Source organism: Gossypium arboreum, chromosome 8 (genome assembly GCF_025698485.1).
Source record: "Gossypium arboreum isolate Shixiya-1 chromosome 8, ASM2569848v2, whole genome shotgun sequence".
In the NCBI taxonomy this organism is placed as follows: Eukaryota; Viridiplantae; Streptophyta; class Magnoliopsida; order Malvales; family Malvaceae; genus Gossypium; species Gossypium arboreum.
In genome coordinates, this window is record NC_069077.1 from 136,270,364 (window position 1) to 136,292,149 (window position 21,786).

Genomic DNA, 21,786 nt, shown 5'->3' on the forward strand with positions numbered 1-21,786 from the left:
GTTTTTATCGAATTAGGCCGTTGGCCCACTAACCCGCTTTTTACCATTAAGCCCAAATATACCAAGTGCATGAAATTGCGACTCTGCAATCATACTGCTTGCGATTACCAAAATTAACAACCAAACCACCTCACAAGCACTCGCACGCTCGCAAGTTCACAAATACCGGCTTTTTAGCTTTTCGACTTTTGCCGATCTAGTCTATGAGTGGGTGTCGTTTACACACCTGTTTTGTAGCACCCCAAACCCGGCCCAGAAATTATGGCTGGATCCGACATGCCACATCAAGCGTTAAAAACATTTTATATTGTTGATCCGAAAAACCTACTTAGTGTTTTAAAAGATAATTTCATTATAGGTTAAAGTGAATGGAAGTCATGCACCGGTAGGAAACCTAAAAGAGGTGGTGAGTCCATCTGATCGCTAAGTACCAAGCTCCTTCGGATCCAATCCTAGACATGCATACCGCCATTGCCACACCTTAACGTCATGGATATTTCTAGGAAACCGATTTGATTAAGTCATTTTTAAGAAAAGTGATTAATTTTGGAAAATACTTTCATTGCGGAAGCTTTTCTTGTTGTCATGTTATTTTGAAATAAACTGTTGTTTTTTGAAAACGCGCCCTAAAGCTATCTAATTTCAACAGTTAAAATAAGTAATACCTATATTAGTAATACATATTAAAACTATTAAAAATAATTAAGCGGCCTTATTACATTTAAAAACCTAAAACTTCAAACGTAAATAAAAGGATGTCCAGTTCACCAGAAGAAAATCAAACTTTCAGAACGGGTGGCCACTCCGAATTCCCTCACAGCTCCAAGCCCACTATGGTTGGGGATTTCCTACGTGGATGAAAATAAAAGGGGTGTGTTTGGGGAAACTCAGTGTGTAAGGAAAACTCATTCAAAGCCCAAGTCAGCTCAAGCCTATTGGGCCTAAGCCCATTCAGTAATAAATGGTATCGGGCGAGCCCTTCAGATTATAATAAACCGGGCCTTAGCCCCTTATTCAGATAATAAAGATGGCCCATAGGCCCATTTCAAAATACATGCAACATCAATAACATATGCAAGCCCATTTGGGAGACTACTCAACCCACTAACCACTACACTCCACTCGTACTAGCCATACACTCCATGTGGGGAATAGCTCAACCCACCCATTTAACACTCCACAGCTTCTGTACTTTCACTCTCGTTATCAAAGAATTGAGGCAAAGCCTCCAAGACGTAGACAAGCCACTTTCAGTACTTCCTCCGTCAATATCCCAGTCCATGCATCGATAATAACAAAATGGCATGCAAGATAAATAACAACAATCAAACATGCATTTAGGTTAATTTAACCCTAGGGGTATTTGGTAATTTATCTCCTAGGGGTAAACCGTAAATTTTCCACTTTTAAAGGTATTTCAGTAATTTATCTATTTTAGGGTTTTTCATGCATATTCCTACCTTTCACGTACTAATGTAATCACGTGATCGAGGGTTCTTACGAATTGGGCAGATTGGCCCATCATTCCAATTTTGGCCCATTAAGCCCAAAAATATCGAGGGCACGTAAATCATGCACTTTGCGGTCCAAACATTGCAGCTTACCAAAAACATTAATCGATTTACCTCACGAGCATTCGACTTTTCAGAAATCTACAAAATACGGTTTTCGGCATTTTGGCTTTTCGCTTTTGCCGATCTAGACTAAGAAAGAGGGTGTTAGTTACACACTGCATTTGCTGACGATATGTCGACGAGATCTACACACGAACCGCCTAGGTTGGACTACTAACACGTTAATCTAACTATTCAAATACAAACTACGATTAACCCCTTACGATATTCGGCCAACCACACCTACAGATCATAGTAAGCTTATAAGAAATCAATAAGCAACTCATTAACAAATTTTTGTCAATGTTTACCACATAATCATAATTTCACTGCAAGCTGTCTTCCTGAGCAACAGTCACTAAATCATTTATAACTGGAGCTACAAAACTCCAAATCAAGTGCCGTTAATTTTCCCTGAAAATAGACTCATATATCTTCTATCCATAAAATTTTCAGAATTTTTGGTTTAGCCAATCAATACCAGATTTTTCTTAAAGTTTCCCATGTTTCACTGTTTGACTAATCTGACCACTCTTCTTTATGAATCAAATTTCTCTTTGTACAGAATTCAAAATATGTTCTCGTTTATTCCATTTGAAACTAGACTCATTAATATTTAATTACATAATTCATGCAGCTTCTAACTCATCTCCCACAATTTATGGTGATTTTCCAAAGTCACGTTACTGCTGCTGTCCCAAGCAGATTTATTACCAAATCACTCTTTCACACCTAACTTGCATGCTTGTTATTTAAACATGTATATCACCAATCAATCATCACATATCTATGATTTTACTTAAGTATAATCTCCATTTCATCATTTTAAAGCACAACATGTTAGCCGATTTTTCCCTTAGCATCTAAGGCACATGCATGCTCATTTGTTTGGCTCAACTTCACCTATCTTCCATTTTTCATCAAAAGAACATGAAACAACAACCATTTCCTTCATTTTAATTCATGACTAAATGCTCACAACACAACTAAAACCAAAATATGCTTCAAGAGTTAAGGTAGAATCAAGAAGAACTCATGAACATCAAGATAGAAGCAAACTACCATGAACTTACCTTCAATTTTCTTCCCAAGTGACCGAACACTCAAGAGCTTTCTCCTCTCCTTTCTCTTCTCTAACTTTCAGCTATGATGAACAAAGATGGACAAAACTTTGTTCTTTTCACCCCTTTTTCTTTTAATAAAACTTCATATTTCATCCATTTAATTCTTTAATACAAAAGACATGAAATTCTTATCATGAAACATTTACCTAACCCATTATCATGAAACATTTATCTAACCCATTATCATGGAACATTTACCTAACCTATTATCAATTTGTATCAATTTGTACCATAAATTATGGATATCAAGTGTACATTTTGTCTACAACAACATGATGGCTGGCCACTTCATGTAAAATGGGAGGTTTGTCATGCAAATCCTCCTATTTTGCACTCCTATTTATTTGGTCACTTCAATTTAGCCTATAGCATTTTCAAACATTTTCACATAGGTCCTATTTCATAATTTCACTCACAAATGACAAAATTAAAGCATGAAATTTTGCCAACATTCACAGAATTCCCGAAAATTGGGGCGTTACAACTCTACCCTCCTTAAAGAAATTTCATCCTCGAAATTTACCTGATCCAACTAGTGGAGGGTATTGTTGACGCATAGTCTCTTCTGATTCCCAAGTAGCTTCTTCCCTTCCATGATTACGTCAAAGTACTTTCACTAACGGGACAGATTTCCTTCTGAGAACCTTAACATCTTGAGCCAATATTTGCACAGGCTCCTTCTCAAAGGTCAAATCAGTCTGAACTTCAATTTCTGCAGCTGGCAGGACATGAGCAGGGTCAGAACGATAACGCCTTAACATGGAGACGTGAAAAACATCGTGAATCATGTCTAACTCTGGAGGCAATTCCAATTGATAAGCCACTGGGCCTACTCACTTCAAAACCCGATAAGACCCAATGAACCGTGGACTCAACTTGCCCTTCTTACCAAACCTTAATATTTTCTTCCAAGGAGAAACCTTTAAGAAAACCATATCACCTACTGAGTACTCAATCTCCTTACGCTTCAAATCTGCATACAACTTTTGCCTATCAGATGCTTCTTTTAACCGGTCCCTAATTATTCTGACCTTATCCTCAGTATCAGCTACCAACTCTGGTCCAAGAATTTGTCGCTCTCCTAGTTCAGTCCAACAACTAGGTGTACGACACCTTCGTCCATACAGTGCTTCATACGGTGCCATTCGAATACTCATCTGGTAACTGTTATTGTATGCAAATTCTGCCAACGGCAAGTAATCCTCCCTACTACCTCGAAAGTCAATCACGCATCCCCTCAACATGTCCTCCAGAATTTGAATAACCCTCTCTGACTGACCATCAGTTTGGGAATGGAAAGTCGTACTAAAGTTCAATCGCGTCCCCAACGCCTCATGCAACTTTTGCCAAAACCGAAATGTGAATCTGGGATCCCGGTCAGAGACAATCGAAACTGGGACTCCATGAAGTCGTACAATCTCTGCCACATATAGCTTGGCTAACTTTTGAAGTGAAAAGTCAGTACGAACAGGTATGAAATGGGTCAATTTGGTCAACCTATCCACAATCACTTACGCCGAGTCTTTCTTTGATGGTGTCAAAGGCAGCCCACTCACAAAGTCCATGGTTAGCCTCTCCTACTTCCAAAATGGTATCTTCACTGGCTGTAATAGTCCAGAAGGTAATTGAGGCTCAGCTTTCACTTGCTGGCATGTCAGACATTTCCCTACAAACTCTGTTACTTCTCGTTTAAGTCCGTGCCACCAAGATAATTCCGTAAGTTGTGATACAACTTGTTCCCTCCAGGATGCATGGCACAAAGTCCTCCATGAGCTTCCTTCAATATTGTCTGCCTCAAATCAGAGTCCTTCGGAACATAAATTCTTCCTCGGAAACACAGAACTCCTTCACCATTTAACCCAAACTCAGAAGTTTCCCCTTCCTTAACTTGTTGGAAACGAGCAACCAAAGACTCATCTTCCAACTACTTTTCCTTAATCTGGTCCACCCAGGTTGGCCTCACTTGCAACTCAGCCAACAGACTTCTAACATCATACAGACTCAGACGAGCAAACATTGCTCTCAGATCAGATACAGTTCTATGACTTAGAGCATCGGCTATCACATTAGCCTTACCTGGTGATACTCGATCAAATAGTCATAATCCTTAAGCAACTCAATCCATCTCCTTTGCCTAAGTTTCAGCTCCTTCTGAGTCAACAAATACTTAAGACTCTTGTGGTCTGTGTATATAATACACCTTTCTCCGTACAAGTAATGTCTCCAAATCTTAAGTGCAAATATCACTATTGCCAACTCTAAATCATGAGTCGGATAGTTCCCTTCGTGAGGTTTAAGCTGTCGTGATGCACATGCAACCACCTTACCCTCCTGCATTAACACGCAGCCCAAACCCACGTGTGATGCGCCACGCATACAAGAAAATCCTTCTCGGACTCGTGAATCAACACAGTGCTTCAATCGAACTTTCTTCAACTTCTCAAAAGCTTCCGCCGCTTCTCACCCATACAAACAGTTCTCCTTTCCTTATGAGTTTTGTCAGAGGTGCTGCCATCACAGAAAAACCTTCTACAAACCTTCTGTAGTATCCTGCCAACCCTAGGAAACTTCAAATTTCCGACACCGTCCTAGGTGCCTTCCACTCCAAAATTGCTTCAATCTTTCGAGGGTCCACCTTAATCCCTTCGGCAGAGACCACATGTCCTAAGAAGGTTACCTCCCTCAACCAAAATTCACACTTGCTGAACTTTGCAAAGAGTTCCTTCTCCCTTAACACTCATAGCACTATACAGAGATGCTCATCATGTTTCGCTTCAGTTTTAGAATATACCAGGATATCGTCAATAAAGACGACTACGAGCTGATCTAAAAATGGTTGGAACACACGATTCATCAGATCCATAAACGCCGCAGAGCGTTAAATCATCCAAATGGCATAACCAAAAACCTCGTAATGACCATACCGAGTCCTGAATGCTGTCTTATGGATATCTGCCTCCTTGACCCTTAACTGATGATATCCAGATCGAAGGTCGATCTTGGAAAATACGGAAGCTCCTCTAAGCTGGTCGAACAGATCGTTAATCCTTGGCAGTGGATACTTATTTTTAATCGTCAGTTTGTTCAACTGGCGATAATCAATGCACATCCGCATCGTACCATCCTTCTTTTTCACGAATAGCACTGGTGCTCCCCATGGAGACACGCTTGGCCTAATGAAGCCCCTATCCAACAACTCTTGAATTTGAGCCTTTAACTCCACTAACTCCTTCGGTGCCATCCTATACGGTGCGATGGACACGGGCGCCGTTCCAGGCAACAAGTATATTCCAAACTCAACTTCTCGGTTCGGAGGCAATCCTGGAAGCTCCTCCGGAAAAACATCTTGGAACTCCTTTATAGTCCTAACCTTATCCACTGTCAGTCTCTCCTCTTCCGACTGACTTACAAATGCAAAATAGGCCTCACAACCTTGCTGCTCAGTTAACAGTAAATTGAGGCAAAGCCTCTAGTACATGGACAAGCCACTTTCAGTACTTCCTCCGTTGATATCCCAGTCCCATGCATCAGATAATAACAACATGGCATGCAGTAAATAACAACAGTCAAACATGCATTTAGGTTAATTTAACCCTAGGGGTATTTGGTAATTTATCTCTTAGGGTAAACGTAAATTTTCCACTTTTAAAGGTATTTCAGTAATTTATCTATTTTAGGGTTTTTCATGCATATTCCTACCTTTCACGTACTACAGAATCACGTACCGAGGGTTCTTACCGAATTGGGCCTGTTGGCCCATCATTCCAATTTTGGCCCATTAAGCCCAAAAATATCGAGGGCACAGAAATCATGCACTTTGCAGTCCAAACATTGCAGCTTACCAAAAACATTAATCGATTTACCTCACGAGCATTCAGACATCAGAAATCTACAAAATACCGGTTTTCGGCATTTTGGCTTTTCGCTTTTGCCGATCTAGACTAAGAAAGAGGGTGTTAGTTACACACATTGCTTATGCATTTATATCTCGATTTGAGATCCACACACGAACCGCCTACAATTGGATTACTAACACGTTAATCTAACTATTCAAATACAAACTACGATTAACCCCTTACGATATTCGCCAACCACACCTACAGATCATAGTAAGCTTATAAGAAATCAATAAGCAACTCATTAACAAATTTTTGTCAATGTTTACCACATAATCATAATTTCACTCCAAGCTGTCTTCCTGAGCAACAGTCACTAAATCATTTATAATTGGAGCTACAAAACTCCAAATCAAGTGCCGTTAATTTTCCCTGAAAATAGACTCATATATCTTCTATCCATAAAATTTTCAGAATTTTTGGTTTAGCCAATCAATACCAGATTTTTCTTAAAGTTTCCCATGTTTCACTGTTTAACTAATCTGACCACTCTTCTTTATGAATCAAATTTCTCTTTGTACAGAATTCAAAATATGTTCTCGTTTATTCCATTTGAAACTAGACTCATTAATCTTTAATTACATAATTCATGCAGCTTCTAACTCATCTCCCACAATTTATGCTGATTTTCCAAAGTCACATTACTGCTGCTGTCCCAAGCAGATTTATTACCAAATCACTCTTTCACACCTAACTTGCATGCTTGTTATTTAAACATGTATATCACCAATCAATCATCACATATCTATGATTTTACTTAAGTATAATCTCCATTTCATCATTTTAAAGCACAACATGTTAGCCGATTTTTCCCCTTAGCATCTAAGGCACATGCATGCTCATTTGTTTGGCTCAACTTCACCTATCTTCCATTTTTCATCAAAAGAACATGAAACAACAACCATTTCCTTCATTTTAATTCATGACTAAATGCTCACAACACAACTAAAAACCAAAATATGCTTCAAGAGTTAAGGTAGAATCAAGAAGAACTCATGAACATCAAGATAGAAGCAAACTACCATGAACTTACCTTCAATTTTCTTCCCCAAGTGACCGAACACTCAAGAGCTTTCTCCTCTCCTTTCTCTTCTCTAACTTTCAGCTATGATGAACAAAGATGGACAAAACTTTGTTCTTTTCACCCCTTTTTCTTTTAATAAAACTTCATATTTCATCCATTTAATTCTTTAATACAAAAGACATGAAATTCTTATCATGAAACATTTACCTAACCCATTATCATGAAACATTTATCTAACCCATTATCATGGAACATTTACCTAACCTATTATCAATTTGTATCAATTTGTACCATAAATTATGGATATCAAGTGTACATTTTGTCTACAACAACATGATGGCTGGCCACTTCATGTAAAATGGGAGGTTTGTCATGCAAATCCTCCTATTTTGCACTCTTATTTATTTGGTCAGTTCAATTTAGCCTATAGCATTTTCAAACATTTTCACATAGGTCCTATTTCATAATTTCACTCACAAATGACAAAATTAAAGCATGAAATTTTGCCAACATTCACAGAATTCCCGAAAATTGGGGCGTTACATGTTTTATGACGATTCGTTAATGAGATCCATGCACAAACTACCTACAATTGTATTACTACCACGTTAATCTAACTATCAAAAACGAACTACATATTAACTCCTTACCATATTCGGCCAATAACACCTTAGGCACTAGCAATCCTACCTTTGCCGAAGTTAGCAACTAGGTTTAGATCCAGTTGTTCCACTTGTCCAAGCCCTTGATCAACAGCCTCTAGATCACACTATTATCAAAATAAAGTAATTATCACAACCCTTAGGGCTATAAACCCAAATCAACAGCCTCCCTAACCTTTAGGGGTTTCGGCTTTTTTCTAAAATACGAAAGATAGACTAAGTTGGAAATACTTACCACCGATTCTTTCAGTCAACGTTCCCCCCTTAGTTCCTACTTGATTCTAATGCAGCTCTAAGCCCTCAAACAATAACAAAAGTCGAGCCTTCAGTGATCTCAGTATTCGGCTATGTCCCTAGGATAGTGTGGGATTTTCGCTTTTTTGCAATAGTGTAGAGAAAGATAAAATATGAGGGTTTTACTGTGGTATCGTCGATGTAAACTTGGGGTTTAGAGGATGAGAGAATCGCCAAAGATGATGAGAAAAATAAGAGAATTGGCTAAGGAAATCGGTACAAGAGGAATCAAGTTTTCGGGATTTCGGGATTTGAGGCAATCGGCTATAGTCTTAAAAATAATGGAAGGAAGAAGGAGTTTGAACCAAGAGAAAATTAACAACAAAGGATCTAGTTTCGGCTTCTAAAACTCATTCTGAGGTATGCTTATTTTGGTTTTCAAAAAGAAAATCGAAGAAGAAAGGGTTACAAAAATAGAAGAGGTTATCAAAAGAGAAGAGATTAAGATTCGACTAATTAGGAAAGAAAATCAAAGGAATAAATAAATTAAGAATAAGGGAGAAGATTTTGTGAAAAGTGAATGAGCAACATAAAAATCAATTGAAAATAAAAAGAAACAGATTCGACTAATTGGCTAAGAATAATCCCAATTTAAATCTCGTGCCTATCTCCTTCTTTATAGCCAACAACATAGTTTGATAAATAATACATGAATAAATGCTATGTTAATGAATGTCAACAATATGAAAATAGTGATAAATAATCCCTAGAGCGTACGATGGCAATAATCATATAATACACCATTTTTGATATCAACATTAATGATCATAAAAAATGAAACAAAATAATATATATATATAATTAAAGTAAATAATATAAAAGGGTTTAAAATAAATAACAAATGAAACAACTTAAAGCAAATAATATAAAAAATAGTTTCAAATAAATAATGAATGAAAAAAACTTAAAATAAATAATAATAAACAACTTAAAATGAATAATGTACAGCCCAATTTTTTGCCCGGACCCACTAAAACTCAAAACCTAATCAGCCAAACCCAACAGACCCAACCCAACTAAACTAAAACCCAAAACAAAGCCCAAATAATAAAAACCCTAGTCCAATATAGCCTAAACCTATTTTCAAAAAAAGAACCTTAGGTGCGCTGCACCTAGGTCTGCCTTCTGACCAACCGCCTCTGCCACCAGCCCACTGGCCACCGCCCTTGTCACGTCTCTACTTCCGCCGCCACCTGCAAAGAATCAATGAGAAAAGACAACAAACACAAGAAATAAAAGAAAAATCGTGTAAAAATGGCTATAAAAAGCCAAGCAAGAACATTGTAATGGTTCTGGGATTTTCGAATGAAATAAAAAAAAAAAAAAGATTTCAAGCATACAAAACAACCAAAAATAGCAAAGCAGACCAAAGAAAAAAAAACGAAGTGATATACGTGCAAAGGTTCTTTTTATTTTTTTCTTTATTTTTTTTCTCTTTTCAAAACTGTTTATGTATATATATGATTTTTTTTATTTTTTTAACTATATATATATATATTAAAATATAGTATAAAAAACACGTACCTGGGGGGTCTGATCACCGTACACGGCGGTCGCCGGCGATGGATCGCGGCGGTGGCCCATCGGAGACCAAGCCAGAGGAGAGAGGAGATGTAGAGAAAAAAATGAGGAAGTTTTTTTAAAAAACAGGTGTTGAAATGGAATTTTTGTTGAAAATTTTGCTTAAATAGAGGGCTAAAAGGACGTAGTTTTTGGCCTAGGTCTTTAAACCTCAAAACGATGTCGTTTCATGCTCAACCCGTCCGACCGATTCGCTCCAGCCTAGGATCCACGTGTTTTTAATTGGAAGGGCTAATTGCACTTTTAGCCCTTCCGCTTTTTTATAGTTTTGCAATTAAGTTCTTTTATTTCTAATTTTTACCCCGCAATTTGTTTCGATTTCAAATTGGTCCCTCTTGATGCTGTGCGTTTTGGAGGGCAAGGGAAAATTTCCCTTTTGATCCCTCCTTGTTATTCACGCGTTTCAATTCGGTCCTTCGCCTTATTTTTATTCTAGATTTGCCCCGAATTTTTGTTTTGAGTTCAATTTTAGTCCCTTTTTTTTTGGTTATTTTTGCTATTTTATTAGTAAAATTTATTTATTTATTTATTTATTTATTATTATTATTATTAACATATTCTTATTATTCTTATTAATGTATTATATTTACTATTTATTATTATTATTATTATTACTATTACTTTTATTTTTATTACTATTATTATTGTTATTTTTATTTTTATTTTTATTACTATTAGTATTACTATTTCTATTATTATTATTATTATTATTATTATTATTATTATTATTATTATTATTATTATTATTATATTAACTAATTTAATATTATTATTACCACTATTATTATTATTTATTTACTTACTGGTTATTATTTTCATATTATTAGATTAATTTTGTATTATTATTTCTATTATTATTATTATATTTCTATTTATATTTATTTACCTAATTTTTATACATTTATTTTATTATATCGTTTATTATTTATTTATTTAGTTCCTTTTCTATAATTTTAAAACCTTTTTATATTATTGTCGAAACCATTTTTTTGAAAAAAAACAATGGTCGACTTTGGTTTTGAAAACGAAAACGAAAATTAGGAGTTGCCATCAATCTTTTTTGTTTAGGTGTGATCGGATCACCTAGAAATTTGGTCATTTTAATAAAACATTTTGATTTACTAAAACAACGATTTTGGTCTACGAAATTTGAGAAAACGGGTTCAGGAGTCGGTTACGTATGAGGAAGGATTAGCACCCTTGTAACGCCCAAAATTGGTACCTAATTGGTTAATTAATGTCTTAATGTCAAAATTTCAAAACTCGAAAAGAATTTAGAATACGATCTATTTTTTATGTCGATCTATACGAAGAATTTGCTTGAGTAAATAGAAATAAATTCTAAAAACCTTATCCCGAAGTAATACAATGCCACATCAAGTACGTTAGGACATAACATTTCAGACCCTCAAGAATAAGTTGGTCTTTTGATTTTCAAAAACTCACGTGTTTTAATTTTAAAAGGTTATTCGATCATTTGGATCAAACGAGAAAAATTGAAACCCGGTACGTTAGGGCACGATCTCTCGAATTTCCAAATACAGAACATTGCCTTACTTTGAAAATTTCTTTGTTTCTTAAAAATTTTATTAAACGTAACTTAAAACGACATGGGCTTATTCGAAATGTGATTCAAAGATAATCGATTATATTTAAACATAGCGTGGGAGAAATAATAATGCAATAATATGAAACAACTATACGCGTCGAGTATATGATAAACAAATGAATGTTATGATAATACTAATATGCTATAATGGTCATAGTAATATTAACAAACAAATTACAATAATAATACATATGAATATGAATAAGTAAAAATGAAATAAATAAATAATAGTGAGGACGGTAATAATAAAGTAATGAATAAATAAATATAAGGAAAAGGTTTAAAATATTGGAAGTAAAGAACCAAATTAAAATAAATAATATTTAAAGCACAATTTGTAATAAAACATATATAATAACATGACAATAATAATAACAATAATAAAAATAAATAAATAAATAATGAGAATAAAAATAATAGTAAAGAAAATACTGATAAAATTAATAATGATTCTAACGAATATAAGTAATAGTAAAAAAACATAATAATAATAGTAAAAAATAATAGTAACAATAATGATAATAAATATTAGCAGAAAAATAATAATAGGAATAATAATAATAGTAATAATAAGAATATTAATATTAGTGTCGAAACCATTTTTTTAAGAAGCGGGAATCGACTATGTTTGAAAATGAAAATTAAAACGGGAGTCGCCACTGATCTTTATTAGGTGTGATCAGATCACCTTTGTTTTAATAAAACATTTTAGTTTACTAAAATGGTATTTTTGGTCTACGAAATTCAAGAGAACAAGTTCGGGAGTCGGTTACGTGCGAGGAAGGATTAGCACCCTCGACACGCCCAAAAATTGGTACCGAATTGATTAGTTAGTGTCTTAATGTCGAAAATTGAAAATTGGGAATAGATTTTAAAATACGATCCCTTTTTTTATTAATGTTGAGTTTAAAAGTGCTTGAATTAGACCAAAATGATTGCTAAAGATTTCATCGTCTCGAGATATCGAAGTATCACATCCCGTAAGTTAGGACACGATACCAATGATTCTCGAGCGTAAGTTTGTAACATCTCGAAATAGGGCCTAAACGGAACAGTGGTTGCGAAACCACAAATTTGAGGTATAAAATTTTATTTTATTATCATTTTAAGGTCTATGGCATGATTGCATGATTGTGTGAAAAATTCGTTTAGAAATTTTATCGATAGAGGGTCTAATTTGATATTTAGGACGAAATGGCAAAAGTTGTAAAATGTGTGTTCTAGTTCACAAAGGTATTAAGTACATGTGAGTAATGGGTTTTTAAAGTGGAGGTCCTTGGATAGTAATTAGACCATTATACTAGTTTGGACAAAAATACCTAAAGGAAAATAAAACACCATAGTTTTTAATTAAGGGTATTTTGGTCATTTGGTCATTAAAATGAATTAAAAATAAAATTAAAAGCCAATTTTTGTCCATCTTCTTCATTAGGCCGAAATTTCAAGGGTTCTCCATACCTAGGGTCTTTTCCAAGCTTCCAAGCTCCATAGTAAGTGATTCCAAGCACCGTTTTTAATGTTCTTTACGTTTTTGGAGTCCCGGTAACTTGATTAAGCTTATTTTAGCAATAATTTAACCTAGGGTTTATATTTGGAAAAATACCCACAGGTGAAATGTGTTTATTTTGATGTTTTATGGTAGAATATGAAGCTTGAAATTGTGTTAAACAACTTTTGCTAAGCGATTTTACGTGAAAACGAGTAAAACGACATAATCGGTAAAAATACCTAATGTTCATAAGTACATGTTAGAGTGAGAATTTCATGTTGTCATAGAAGGGAAAAATGATCAGCGTGTCATAAAACATAAGAAAATAGGATGAAGTTTAATTTCCGAGCCTTGGGGAAAAAGTGTAAATATGTAAAAGTTTAGGGGCAAAAATTTAATTTTGCCAAAGTTTGGGTCAAGGACTGTTTTAATAAATGTGAGTATTAAATAAGCTAAATTTTTTTTTTTTATAGATCAAGAAGAACAAAATCCGGAGTTAGACAGGGGAAAGAAAAAGATAGTGGACTAAATCGATATAGTTGATCGTATTTTGTTTCGAGGTAAGTTTACGGTAAATAAATGCAATATTCTATTGTTTTATGTTAATGTTGTTAATTTCCAGCATGTGTATATCTATTTTATGAAATTATTCAAAGAAGACTCAAGCATGAATTGACGGAGAAGTAATTTCAAAAAGTCCCGGTTGAACCTTAGGAATGTGTAGGATACAAATGTCATGACATTAGGGTTCAAGGATGCCATGTAAGACCATGCCAAGGCATGACAATTGGTAAGGTTTCTAAGGCAAGTAAATCATGTAAGACCATGTCAAGACATGGCATTGATAAGTTAATATAAGGCAAAGGTCCCATGTAAGACCATGCCAAGGCATGGCATTGGTGAGTTCATAAGGCAAGGATACCATGTAAGACCATGCAAGACATGGCAATGGTAAGTTTCAAAAGGATACCACGTATTCCAAGTGGTTTATCAAGGTAAGGTAAAGTAAGACGAGTTATACTCAAAAGGTAAGACAAGTTCATGCTAGAAGAGCAAAGGTAAGTACATAATGTTCATGTATGCTTGATAAGGAAAAAGGTAAGTAAAATGTATTAATAAATTTGATTAAGTAATTATTTAAGTAAGTGAGTAAGTGAAGAAGATTAAAATATGTCTATGACAATTAATGAAGTTGCATTAAGTAGTATCATGCCAAGTAGTAAGATAATTCTTATGAATATTGTTATTTATTTGCATGCAAACTTACTAAGCTTAATGCTTACCCCCTTTATTTTCCTTCTTTTTATAGTTTTGTCAAGCTAACTCGGGGATCATAAAGCACGCTTGAGGTCCCGCACACTATCACAAGGATTATTTTGGTATAGCTAGACGTTTCATTTTGAGTATGGCATGTATAGCATCGTAGCCATTTTGTGTGTATGATCCTATGATATGGCTGATGAATGGCATAAATGCTTGATAATGATTAGCTGTTGGAATGGCTAATCAAGGACATGTTTGGTGTTATGTATGCCTAAATGCTAGTTATTCCATGGAAATCATGAAAAAAGGTGAAATTAGCTTTAAAACAGTATCGGACAGCAATAATGATGTGAATTTGGAAAATCACTAAAAATAGTAGAAATGGATTTAGATAGTGAATAAGATATAGAATTAAATCTTATTAAGTCTCTTTTCATATGAAAGAAACAGAGTAAATAAAGGAGTTGTATTTTACGAGATATTTAAATTTTGGTGAGACAGAGTCAGAGTGATTTCTGAATCCCCTGTTCTGAATTTAGAAATTCACTAAAAATTATAAAAAAATAATTAGGAGTTATAATTTACATGTATCGATTTCTTATTGAGTCTATTGTTAAGATAAATAAATGGCATATCCTTTTGAATTCTGTAAAGAGAGAAAATTGACTCGTAGTGAACAGAGGTCAGAGTAGCCGAACACTGAAACAGGAAAAACTTTAACTAATAAACTGTACTAATTGGCTAGACCAAAAATTATCAAAACAATTTAGTAAGAAGATATATGAGTCTAGTTTTAAAGAAAATTTACCGATTTGGATTTCAAGTCTCATAACTCGAGTTATGATTTATTTAGTGACTATGATGCAGATGGACAGTTTATTTATAAAAGATGAAATAAATTGTTTTGATATGTTTAAGTGATCGAAAATTTTTTATTGATTCCGGTTTGTTCCCGAACCATTTCAATTTCATTTTTTAGGGTCTCGAGGACCCTTTTCAAGGATATATTGAAATAATGAAACTAAATTAATTTTAAAAGAAAATTTTTATGCCCCGAATTAGTAAGCTAAGTCTGGTAACGCCTCATGCTCGACTCTGGCGACGGTCTTGGGTAAGGGGTGTTACATTTATTGGTATCAGAGCAAAGGTTTAGTCGGTTCTCAGAATATTTAGTATGAGTAAGAGTCTAGCTATACATGCCATACTTTCGTGTTGATAGTGTGACGACTCTTGACGATTTTAAAATATTTTCTTTTATAGTTATGGATCCCGAACAAGCTGGTGCAGATGATGTAGAGAGTAACGTGTCTGCTCCCGCAGAAGGGACGGTGCCACCAAATAGTAGTGAAAGGCTCGTTACAGTTAGTCAGGGAGAAGGGGCTCGATAAGCCTTTTTCCAAGCTATGAATGAATGGTTTGCCAAGTTCGTTCGAACGAATCCGGTTGTTAGACCTCCACCCCCTCATGATCATCAGACCACCCATGTAGCTCCCCTAGTCACCAGTACAGTTATAAGAGAAAAACCACCAGTTGATAAAATCAGAAAATAAGGAGCCAAAGAGTTTCAAGCTACAAAAGATGATGATGCAGAAATGGCAGAATTTTGGCTCAAGATTACTATCAGAGTCTTTGATGAGTTATCCTGTACACCTGAGGAATGTATGAAATGTGTTGTATCACTCCTTAGAGATTTGACCTACCATTGGTGGAAGACACTTGTATCAGTTGTACCGAAAGAGAGAGTCACTTGGGACTTCTTTTAGGAGGAATTCCGTAAAAAGTACATCAGTCAGAGGTTTGTTGACCAGAAAAGAAAAGAGTTTCTAGAGTTGAAATAGGACAATATGACAGTGACTGAATATGAGTGCGAGTTTGTTAGACTCAGCAATTATGCTCGAGAGTATGTGTCTACAGAGTCTATTATGTGCAAAAGATTTGAGGATGGGCTTAATGATGATATCCAATTGTCTGTTGGTGTCCTAGAAATAAAAGAGTTTGTTATCCTAGTTGAGAGAGCCCTGTAAAGCGCGAGGAGCTAAAAAAAAAAGGGCAAAGTTGAAATTGAGACGCAAGACACGAAGAAAAGACAAATGAGCAAGTCATTTCAGTCTACATCCAAGAGGCCTAGAGAGTTCTCCACTAGATCTAATTTTTCAACTGGATATTCTAGCCGAAACAGTGGCAGAAGATTTATGAGTCCGAAAGCTCAGACCACTTTGATTGCAAGTGTTGGCAGTGTTCAGCCTGATAGACCAGAGTGTCCTCGATGTGGTCGACGTCGCCCAGGTCAGTGTCGAGCAACTGAGACAGGTTGTTTCCGATGTGGTGCACCAGACCATTTTATTCGAGAGTGTCCCGAGATGATTAAAAGGGAAGCAATACCGAGTGTAAGATCAGGAAAAGCTCCTATCAGAGGCAGATCACTGAGAAATCTGGGAGCTGGGGCAAATGATAGAGGTGCATCTAGAGATTTAGCAGTGAGGCCAGATGTTAGAGCACCTGCGAGGACTTGTGCTATCCGTGCTCGCGAAGAGGCATCCTCCCCCGATGTGATTACTGGTACATTTTCTCTCCATGATACTAGAGTTATTGCTTTGATTGATCTGGGTTCAACCCATTCATATGTTTGCATGAAATTGATGCCTAGTATGAGTATGCCTACAGAATCTACAGAATTTGTGATTATAGTATCGAATCCATTAGGCAAGCATGTATTAGTAGATAAAGTATGTAGAATTGCCCTTTGATGATTAAAGGCTACTGTTTTCCGGCCAATCTCATGCTATTGCCATTTGATGAGTTTGATGTGATTCTTGGTATGGATTGGTTGACTACACATGATGTGATAGTGAATTGTGGAAAGAAATTCATTGAGTTGAAATGTGAAAATGGTGAAATTCTTCGGGTTAATTCAGAAGAGCCAGATAGTTCATTTACCATAATTTCTGTTATGTCTGCTCAGAAATGTTTGAGAAAACGGTATGAAGCTTATCTTGCTTTTGTGTTGAACACTAAAGATCCAAAATTGAAAATTGAATCAGTGTTTGTGGTATGTGAGTTTCCCGATGTGTTTCCGAAAGAACTACTAGGTTTACCTCCTGTTAGAGAAGTTGAGTTTGGTATTGAGTTGATTCCAGGTACCATGCCCATTTCTATTGCTCCTTATAGAATGGCCCCATTGGAATTGAAAGAATTGAAAGCTCAGTTGCAGGAATTAACAGATAAAGGCTTTGCAAGACCCAGTAGTTCACCATTGGGTGCACCAGTGCTATTTGTGAAAAAGAAAGACGGATCGATGAGATTGTGCATAGATTATCGGTAACTTAACAAGGTAATAGTAAAGAACAAGTATCCATTGCCTGGAATTGATGATCTGTTTGATCAATTGAAGGGAGCCACTGTGTTCTCCAAGATAGATTTGAGATCCGGATACTATCAGTTGCGAGTTAAAGAGTCAGATGTCCTGAAGACTGCTTTTCGGACTAGGTATGGTCATTATGAGTTCCTTGTGATGCCATTTGGCTTAACTAATGCTCCTGCCATTTTCATGGACTTAATGAACCAAATTTTCAGACCGTACTTGGATAAGTTTGTAGTTGTGTTCATTGATGATATCTTGATTTATTCTCATGATGAGACTGAGCATGCAGAGCATTTGAGAACAGTTTTATAGATTCTGAGAGATAATCAGTTGTATGCCAAGTTCAGCAAAAGTGAGTTTTGGTTACGAAGTTTTCTTGGACATATTGTCTCAGGTGAAGGTATCAAGGTTGATCCGAGCAAGATTTCAGCCATTGTTGATTGGAAACCTCCTAGAAATGTATCAGAAGTTAGAAGTTTTCTTGGTCTTGCCAGATATTATAGACGATTTGTAGAGGGATTTTCCATGATAGCTACCCTGCTGACAAGATTGCTGCGAAAGGATGTCAAGTTTGAATGGACTGAGAAGTGTCAACAGAGTTTTGACAAGTTAAAAACATTGTTGACTACAGCTCCTGTTTTAGTACAATCAGAACCAAGTAAGGAGTTTGTGATTTACAGTGATGCGTCCATGAATGGACTTGGTTGTGTACTTATGCAGGAAGGGAAGGTAATTGCTTATGCCTCTAGACAACTAAAGCCACATGAGAAGAACTATCCGACACATGATTTACAGCTAGTTGCCATTGTTTTTGCGTTGAAGATTTGGAGATATTATTTGTATGGTGAGAAGTACCACATATTCACTGATCACAAAAGTTTGAAATATTTGATGACTCAAAAAGATTTGAATTTGAGGCAAAGAAGATGGTTAGAGTTGATTAAAGATTATGAGCTAGTGATCGATTATCACCCAGGTAAGGCAAACATTATTGTTGATGCTTTGAGTAGGGAATCATTGTTTGCATTAAGAGCTTTGAACACTAGTCTAGCCTTATCAGATGATGGTTTTATCTTAGCTGAGTTGAGAGCTAAACCGATGTTTCTTGAAGAAATTTGTGAAGCTCAGAAAAATGACAGTGAGTTGTTAGCCAAAAGAGATCAGTGTGAGTTAGATATAGAGTCAGATTTTCAAATCAGTTCTGACTGTTGTTTGATGTTCAGAGACAGGGTATGCGTACTGAAGAATAATAAGCTTATTCGAAAGATCTTATAGGAAGCACATAGTAGTTCTTTGTCTATTCATCCAGGTAGTACAAAGATGTATAATGATTTGAAGAAAATGTACTGGTGGGTAGGAATGAAAAGGGACATTTCAGAGTTTGTTTCTAGATGCTTGATCTGTCAGCAGGTAAAGGTCGAACATCAGGTACCTTTAGGTTTATTGCATCCTGTGCTAGTCCCTGAGTGGAAATGGGATCGAGTTACTATGGATTTTGTGACAGGATTGCCGTTGACACCGAGAAAGAAAGATGCAGTATGAGTTGTGATTGATAAGTTAACAAAGTTGGCTCATTTTATCCCAGTTCGTATGGATTATTCACTTGACAAGTTGGCCGAGTTGGATATTTCAGAGATAGTCAGACTACACGTGGTACCATTATCGATCATTTCAAACAGAGATCCAAGATTTACTTTACGGTTTTGGAAGAAATTACAGGTGGCTTTGGGCACAAAGTTGAGTTTTAGTATAACTTTCCATCCTCAAACTGACGGTCAGTCAGAGAGAGTTATTCAGGTACTTGAAGATATGCTTAGATGCTGTGTACTAGAATTTCAAGACAGTTGGGAAAAATATTTACCATTAGTAGAGTTTGCCTACAAAAATAGTTATCAGTTGAGTTTGAAGATGGCACCTTATGAAGCTTTGTATAGACGTAAATGTCACACACCTTTGTATTGGATAGAGCTTAAGGAAAATCAGATTTACGGGGTTGATCTAGTTAAGGAAACAGAAGAGAAAGTAAAAGTTATCAGAGATTGCTTGAAAGCAGCTTCAGACAGACAAAAGTTGTATGCAAACTTGAAGAGAAAAGAGATTGAGTATCAAGTTGGTGAAAAAGTGTTTCTGAAAGTATCCTCGTGGAAGAAAGTTCTCAGATTTGGCAAGAAAGGCAAACTAAGTCCACGTTTTATTGGACCGTTTGAAGTGATTGAGAGAGTCGGACCATTAGCATATCGATTAGCTTTACCGATTGAGTTAGAGAAGATTCATAATGTATTTCATGTGTCTATGCTACGTCATTATTGTTCAGATCCATCACATGTGATTTCTCAGACAGAGGTTGAGATTCAGCCAGACATGACTTACGATGAAGAACCAGTAAAGATTCTAGCTCGAGAGGTAAAGCAATTAAGAAACAAAAGTATTGCACTTGTGAAAGTACTATGGAATAGACATGGGGTAGACGAGGCAACATGGGAGCCCGAAGAGGCTATGCGAAAATAGTACCCAAATCTCTTCACAGGTAAGATTTTCGGGGAAGAAAATCCCTAAAGGGGGGAGAAATGTAACATCCCGAAATAGGGCCTAAACGAAACAGTGGTTGCGAAACCAAAAATCTAAGGTAGAAAATTTTATTTTATTATCATTTTAAGGTCTATGGCATGATTGCATGATTGTGTGAAAATTTCGTTTAGAAATTTTATCGATAGAGGGTCCAATTTGATATTTAGGACTAAATTGTAAAAGTTGTAAAATGTGTGTTCTAGTTCACAAAGGTATTAAGTACTTGTGAGTAATGGGTTTTTAAAGTGGAGGTCCTTGGATAGTAATTAGACCATTATACTAGTTTGGACAAAAATACCTAAAGGAAAATAAAACACCATAGTTTTTAATTAAGGGCATTTTGGTCATTTGGTTATTAAAATGAATTAAAAACAAAATTAAAAGCCAATTTTTGTCCATCTTCTTCATTAGGCCGAAATTTCAAGGGTTCTCCATAGCTAGGGTTTGTTCCAAGCTTCCAAGCTCCATAGTAAGTGATACTAAGCCCCGTTTTTAATGTTCTTTACGTTTTGGGAGTCCTGGTAACTTCATTAAGCTTATTCTAGCAATAATTTAACATAGGGTTTATATTTGGAAAAATACCCATAGGTGAAATGTGTTTATTTTGATGTTTTATGGTAGAATATGAAGCTTGAAATTGTGTTAAACAACTTTTGCTAAGCGATTTTACGTGAAAATGAGTAAAACGACATAATCGGTAAAAATACCTAATGTTCATAAGTACATGTTAGAGTGAGAATTTCATGTTTTCATAGAAGGGAAAAATGATCAACATGTCATAAAACATAAGAAAATAGGATGAAGTTTAATTTCCGAGCCTTGGGGAAAAAGTGTAAATATGTAAAAGTTTAGGGGCAAAAATGTAATTTTGCCAAAGTTTGGGTCAAGGACTGTTTTAATAAATGTGAGTATTAAATAAGCTATTTTTTTTTATAGATCAAGAAGAACAAAATCCGGAGTTAGACTGGGGAAAGAAAAACATAGTGGACTAAATTGATATAGTTGATCGTATTTTGTTTCGAGGTAAGTTTGCGGTAAATAAATGCAATATTCTATTGTTTTATGTTAATGTTGTTAATTTCCAGCATGTGTATATTTATTTTATGAAATTATTCAAAGAAAACTCAAGCATGAATTAACGGAGAAGTAATTTCAGAAAGTCCCGATTGAATCTTAGGAATGTGTAGGATACAAATGTCATGACATTAGGGTTCAAGGATACCATGTAAGACCATGCCAAGGCATGGAAATTGGTAAGGTTTCTAAGGCAAGGAAATCATGTAAGACCATGTCAAGACATAG

The 21,786-nt window shown here is 35.6% G+C and overlaps 1 long non-coding RNA gene across 2 annotated transcripts in view; it reads right to left on the bottom strand.

The window, feature by feature from the left end:
* Positions 1–606: 606 nt before the first annotated feature.
* LOC128296549 (uncharacterized) overlaps positions 607–21,786 on the bottom strand; it is a 37,345-nt gene continuing 16,165 nt past the window's right edge. The window contains exons 1-2 of one of the 2 annotated variants that reach the window (XR_008287175.1): positions 6,476–6,596; positions 607–848 (exon numbers count right to left, since the gene is read on the bottom strand). This is a non-coding gene — a long non-coding RNA (uncharacterized LOC128296549). Of the gene's footprint in view, positions 849–6,475; positions 6,597–21,786 lie in introns of those variants that run through there. The other variant, XR_008287174.1, reaches the window with a different exon arrangement.